The 7,135-nt window shown below is 36.0% G+C and overlaps 1 non-coding gene across 1 annotated transcript; it reads right to left on the bottom strand.

The window, feature by feature from the left end:
* Positions 1-6,320: 6,320 nt before the first annotated feature.
* Positions 6,321-6,426, bottom strand: LOC121214154 (small nucleolar RNA R71). Its single transcript, XR_005909740.1, has one exon. It is a non-coding gene; the product is annotated as a small nucleolar RNA R71 (small nucleolar RNA).
* Positions 6,427-7,135: the final 709 nt, after the last annotated feature.

The raw sequence follows: 7,135 nt of genomic DNA, 5'->3' as shown, positions 1-7,135 counted from the left end.
GAACATTCATGGAAAAACCGTAAACCTTTAATATTTTTGCAAATTAGCACTTGGGCTAGCTAGATTAAGCTACAATGATCCCAAAAACATAAAAATCATTAAAAGCAGGACAAAATCACACTTGCATGCAAGAGAGATATAGTTGAATACTCAAGGTGCAACAGTGGAGAATTTTTTTTTCCTAATTTTGGTGGAAGAAGACAACACAAAAGATGATGTCTTTTGTTTCCTTTAATTTACATTATCTTATTTATTAAATTACATAATTAACCTTGTTAATAAACCTTGATTTCACTTAATTTTATGTCCATGATTGTCCACTAATAAGAGTGATGGTCTAATTACCATATAAATCCCTTAACAATTTAATTTCGTAACTAATAAATACCTTTAACTAATAGAACTCTACTTTTGTACCTTTACGACTTAATCCTTTTTTCTTAATTAAGCATGCAAATGTCAAAATTTCTTAACGAAATTTTTACACGACACTACTAATACACCGTAGACATTAAAAAAATAAAATAAATATTTTCAAGTCAGATTTGTGATCCCAAAACCATTGTTCTGATTTCACTGAAAATAGGTTGTTACAACTCTCTCCCCTAAAAGAATTTTTGTCCCCGAAAATCTTACCAGAAAAGAGGTTGGGGTATTGTACTTTCATAACTTCTTCCGGTTCCCAGGTAGCTTCTTTTGTACCGTGTTGATGCCAAAGAAATTTCACTAAAGCTATGCTTTTATTCTCAATTCTTTAACCTTTCGAGCTAAAATTTTGATCGGTTTTTGACTGTACGTCATATCAAGTTGAACTTCAACGTCAACCGGTGAAATCACATGTGATGAATCTAATCTGTACCATCATAACATAGACACATGAAATATATTATGAATCTTTTCTAATTCTGACGACAAAGCTAATCTGTAAGCTACCAGACCAATTCTCTCAATGATCTCATACGACCTAATAAATGGCAGACTTACATTTCCTTTACGACTGAAGCTAAGAACTTTCTTCCAGGGTAATACTTTCAAGAACACTTTGTAATTGACGTGAAATTCAATGTCTTTTCTTTTCAAATTTGCATAATATTTCTGTAGATCTAAAGTTTCTTTCAAACTGTCCCGAATCACATTAACATTTTCTTCGGTTTCTCATATCAAATCAACCCCGTGAAGCTTTTTCTCACTGAGCTCAGTCTAATACAATGAAGTTCGACATTTCCGACCATATAAAGCTTTATACGGTGCCATCTTTATCCTTGATTGATAATTGTTGTTATAAGCAAATTCAACCAACGGTAGAAATCTCTCCTAATTACCTTCGAATTCCAAAACATAGCATCGAAGCATATCCTCAAGTATCTGAATCACTGGCTTAGATTGACCGTCGATTTGAGGATCAAACGTTGTACTAAAATGAAAACGAGTACCTAGAGCCTCATGTAACTTGCTCCAGAATCGAAATGTAAATCGTAAATCCCTATTAAAAAATAATAAAAACTGGTACCTCGTGCAATCTGACAATCTCAGCAATATACAATTCTGTTAATCTCTCAAGTGAATAATGTATACGCACAGGAATGAAATGTGTGGATTTCTTGAAACGATTAACAATAACCCAAATAGTATCTTTCTTTCTCGAAGATAGAGACAGTCCCGATACAAAATCTTTCGTGACGTATTCCCATTTCCACTCTGGAATCATCATTGGTTGTAACAAACCAGAAGATACCTAATGTTCAGCTTTAACTTGCTGGCAAACTAAACATCTTGATACGAACTCAGAAATTTCTCGATTTATACCTGGCCACCAGTACATTTGTTTCAGACCGCTATACAGTTTATTGCTACCAAAATGAATAGATAAACTACTACTGTGAGCTTCCTGTAAAATCTTCTGAACGAGATCAAAATTTCTGAGAACGTAAATTTTGCCTTTAAAGTACAAACTATCATCGGATCTAACATGAAAATCTGAATTAGGAGTGGTCTTAATTTGTTTTCGTTTAGTGATCAACACATCATCACATTTCTGAGCTTCGCAAATCTGTTGCAAAAATGCAGGTGTAGCTTTTAGTTTGGCTAAAATCGAACCATCATCAGTCAACGTCAATCGTGTGTTCAATTCTTACAAATCAAATAAAAGATTTTCTACTTAATGCATTAGTAACAACATTAGCTTTTTCCGGATTATAATCACTAATAAAATCATAGTCTTTCAATAATGCAAGTCATCTGGGCTATCTATAACACCTCAAACTTGGCCCAGAGGTTATGGTCAGATCTAGCGATGTCACATGATAGGCTGTTTGAAAATCGTGTCGTCGCGTTAAAACCATTTCCATTGAATTCCTTATCTTAATATCTTACTAGCTCCAAAATTGTGTTTCTCATTTAATCGATAGTTTCAAAATGTTATTCATTGGCGGAAGCTTTTAAAATAGATTAAATAATTGTGTGTTTAGGAAAAAAACATTTGTTTCTTTTAAAAACTGAGGTTTCCTACTACTAGTAGTTGTAATCCATAAGGTAAAGATAATTACAACCCAAAACCAAAGTTCGAAAGTCCAATTACACCCAAAAACTTAGCCAGTAAAAATAGAATAGAAATAAAACCAATTACCGTAAATATGGGTTATAAACCATGAAAGTCCAAAATCGTGGTCACCGCCGAGTCCTCCGCCGCACCAATCCGTCTATATCTAGGGATTACCTGTGTGCATTTAAACAAAAAGGGTGAGTTTACAAAAACCCAGTGTGCAGTCCCACAGAAAACAAACAATACCAAATAACAATGCACAGTTAAAGCAGTCCTGGGCGTAATACCTTTTTCAGTATTAGTAATAGTTCGGGCCTTAGCCTATCTCAGTACAGTAACAAATATGCAGTAGGGTCTTAGCCTATCACAGTATCAGTAGCAGTCAGGGAGTATTCAGTAACAAAGTTCTACCCAACCAGCCTCTACACACCATCTCCATCCAACCCTACACTCCATGTGGGGATCAAATCAACCCACCCATCCCTACACTCCAGGTAGTACCGAATTCGGCACAAAATAGTAATTTGCAGTTGAACTGCCAGTATGTTAGGCTTAAGATCCTTTCAGTACACTTCCTCCAAATATAATTAACCTAACCCCATGCAATGCAACATACAAGTCATGACATGCTATCTTAGGACATCAGTACATATACCCAGTTTAGTATACAAAGATACTATCATCATGCTCAACACATAAATACATCAAACAGTCAGTTCGTACAGTTAGGAGTCTAAGTGATGCTTACCGACCCTATAGTAGGTTCACAGTCGACTTGGGTGACTTGTGCAACCTTAGCAATAATTCAGTGAAAATGGTCTCACATGCCCATGTGGTCTGCCCGTGTGGCCCACTCGGCCCAAATTGGCCTTGGTCGCGTGGTCCATTTTCAATGTAACTCGTGCTAGCTAAATATTCATATATGTTTTCACTGTTTACTTATATGTTCCTTCAAAGTTGTCTACTTGAGTCATTGTTACTAAATTATTTATATCTTGAGCTACAGAATTTCAAATTAAGGTCTGTTTGATGTCTTTTAAACTAGACTCAAATACCTTTCTACATAAAATTTTTAGAATTTTTGATTTAGCCAATAAGTACATTAAAATCTTCAATCTTACCCCTATTCTGCTGTCTGAAAGCTTCGACCATTCTTTGCTAAAAATTAATTATCTCTTAGTAAAAAATTTAGATGATGTTTCCATTTGTTTATATTGAAAATAGACTCATTAATAATTTAAACATGTAAATTGTAACCCTTAATTATTTTTCTCCAATTTTTGATGATTTTCCAAAGTTAGAATAGGGGAACCCGAATTCATTTATACCTTTTCTCACAAAACTTATTATATCTCACGATTTACAATTCCATTACTTACACCGTTTCATCTATGAAAAACTAGACTCAATAAGATTTAATTCCATATTTTGTTCATCCTCTAATTTGATTTCCATAATTTATGGTGATTTTTAAAATTTAGCCTACTGCTGCTGTCAAAACAACAAACAATTTCAGATTTTCGTCGAATCCCATTTTCTGCGTTTCAGGTACACACCTGGTTTTGTTTGATGCTAAAACAATACTCGAGCACTCCAAAGCCTATAATTGAACAAATAACACTAATTTAATCTCACATAAAGTGATCCCAAATTGAAGTCGTATCGAGGTTTTAACCCATAAGTGACTAAACCTTACCTTCAACCGATGAACAGTAATTCCCACACAAACTAAGACTTCGATTGGTGATTACGAGCCCTTGATTCCTCCCCTAATTGGCATAAACAAAACACTTCAGAAGAAAGTTAAAAATTGAGACAAATCACTTACTTAAAACTTACCGAACGATCGTAGACAAACGTGGAGCGACACGAGGCAGAGTGGGAAAAGAAAAATTAAGAAAATGAAGGGTGAAAGAGAGCAGAAATTCGGTAGCAATAAAGAGAAAAATGACAAGAGGGTGTTGGGATTTTGGGAAAAGTAAAAAAAGATGAACAGAATATTTGATAACCACCCCAATATCTTATTTCTCTCCATCAAACTCCCCAATAAATCCACTACTCAGATTTTTAGTCCATCTCAAACTCTCCTGGACGCACCAGCAAAAATAATGCCCACGCCAAGATTCGAACACAGGACCTCCTTCACACGAATACTCCACTTATCCACCAGACCAGTAGGCCCATTCTATTAATTATTTGCCAACTTTTGCTTGAAAGCCTACCGACCAAAGATAGGACTTATTCATAAAAATACCAAAATTTGCCCAAGTCCTGGCTTGAACTTGGGACCTTCCAAACACACCCAGAACACATAACCACTAAAACAAAGATATATTTTGTGTCACACATTCACAATACCCAAATTTAAAATTTTGAGGCGCTACAATTCTACCCCCTAAAGAAAATTTTGTCCTTGAAATTTACCTGATTAGAACAGATGAGGACACTATTGACACATCGCATCCTCAAGCTCCCATGTGGCCTCCTCAGTGCTATGATTACACCATAAAACCTTTAGCAGTGGAATAGATTTCCTTCTCAAAACCTTAACGGTACGATCTAGAATCTGAACTGGCTTTTCCTCAAAGGTCAAATCTGGCCTAACCTCGATCTCTTCAACAGGGACAATATGAGTACGATCAGAGCGGTAGCGCCTCAACATGTCCTCCAGTATCTGAATCACCCTCTCAGACTGACCATCGGTCTGAGGATAGAATGCAGTACTGTAGTCCAACCTTGAACCTAGAGCCTCATGTAACTTCCTCTAAAATTGAGACGCGAAACAAGGATCCTTATCAGAGGTGATCGAAACCGGTACTCCTTGCAGTCTCACTATTTGAGAAATATAAAGCTTCACCAGCTTCTGCAGAGAATAATCAGTACGAGCTGATATGAAGTGGGTGGACTTGGTCAATCGATCCACGATGACCCATATTGAATCCTTCTTAGTGGGTGTCAGAGGCAACCCATTAATGAAATCCATAGTTACGCGCTCCCATTTCCAAAGAGGAATCTTAACCGGCTACAGCAAACCCGAATGTAACTGATGCTCAGTCTTAACCCGCTGGCAAGTCAGTCATCTACCTACAAAATCAATAACCTCATGTTTCAACCCTAACCTTAATCATTCTTTGTGAAATTATTTGTGCAGTTTGTTTTTTATTTAATTTCTAATTTTACTAATTTATTCTTTATTCTTTATTTGTGATTTATTTATCAGGTTTTTATGTGCATAAATAGAATTATTGATCTATTACCTGTATACCTCGAAATTGAACAAACATTTAAACAAAGAAGACGCGTGAGATTAGCTCAAAGACAAACTGAGATGGATCTTGGAAATCAAAATGACGGACAAGATAATGGATTCAATCATGTGCACAACCAAATCCTAATTGCTGATGATAGAGATCATGCCATAAGATAATACATTGTACCATACTTAAATGAATTAAATCCGAGAATCAAAAGGTCAGATATCGAGGCACCCCAATTCAAATTGAAACCAGTGATGTTTTAAATGCTCCAAATGGTGGGCCAATTCGGTGGTATGCCCACGAAAGATCCATACTTACACCTTCTATTATTCATGGAGGTGAGTGATTCATTTAAGATAACTGGTATGACTTAATATGCATTTAGGTTGAAGTTATTTCTGTAACATTGCAAGATTGAGCACGAGCTTGGCTGATTTCATTGCCACCAAGTTCAATATCTACTTGGCAAGAATTAGTAGAAAGGTTTTTAGTAAAGTATTTTCCACCGAATAAGAATGCAAAGTTGCAAAATGAGATAACCACTTTTCAGTAGTTGAATGATGAGTCTTTATATGAGGAATGGGAAAAATTCAAGGAATTGCTTCGTAAGTGTCCACATCATGGTATTCCTCATCGTATCCAATTGGAGACATTTTATAATAGTCCCAATGCACATACAAGATTTAATGGTAGATGCTTCTGTGAATGGTGCGATTTTGTCTAAGTCTTATAACAATGCTTACGAGATCATCAAAAGGATTGCTAGCAACAATTACCAATGGCTGACAAATCGAGCAGTTTTTGAAAGATGAGTAGCTGGAGTGCATAAAGTGGACAAGCTGACTTCATTCTCTGCTCAGGTATCTTCTATTTCCTCAATGTTAAAATAGTTTACCACTAATGGTTTGAATAATTTTACAACTCAATCACCAAGTTAGTATGATGTTGTTTCCTGTGTGTATTGTGGGGATGGTCATTCTTTCGAGAATTGCCCTTCTAACCTCGAATCAATTTGTTATGTAAGGAATCAGTATCAAAATAGAAGTGGACAAGGACCACAGTCCAACTTCTACAATCCGTTGTGGCAAAATCATCTGAACTTTTCCTTGAGGAACTAAGGAAATGGATTGAACACTCATGTAGCATAGCCCTCATCAATCCCAAGGGTTTTGGTCAAAAAGCTCTAAAACCACCTCAAGCTGAGTCATCAAATAGTTTGGAGGACTTTTTGAAGACGTACGTGGCAAAGAATGACACCTTGATCCAAAGTCAAGTAGCAACACTGAAAAATCTGGAGAACCAAATGGGTTAGTTAGCTACAGAGCTTCGTGGTAGA

Source organism: Gossypium hirsutum, chromosome D01 (genome assembly GCF_007990345.1).
Source record: "Gossypium hirsutum isolate 1008001.06 chromosome D01, Gossypium_hirsutum_v2.1, whole genome shotgun sequence".
In the NCBI taxonomy this organism is placed as follows: Eukaryota; Viridiplantae; Streptophyta; class Magnoliopsida; order Malvales; family Malvaceae; genus Gossypium; species Gossypium hirsutum.
The sequence above is the reverse complement of the archived record's forward strand: the minus strand, read 5'-3'. Positions and strand labels throughout refer to the sequence as shown.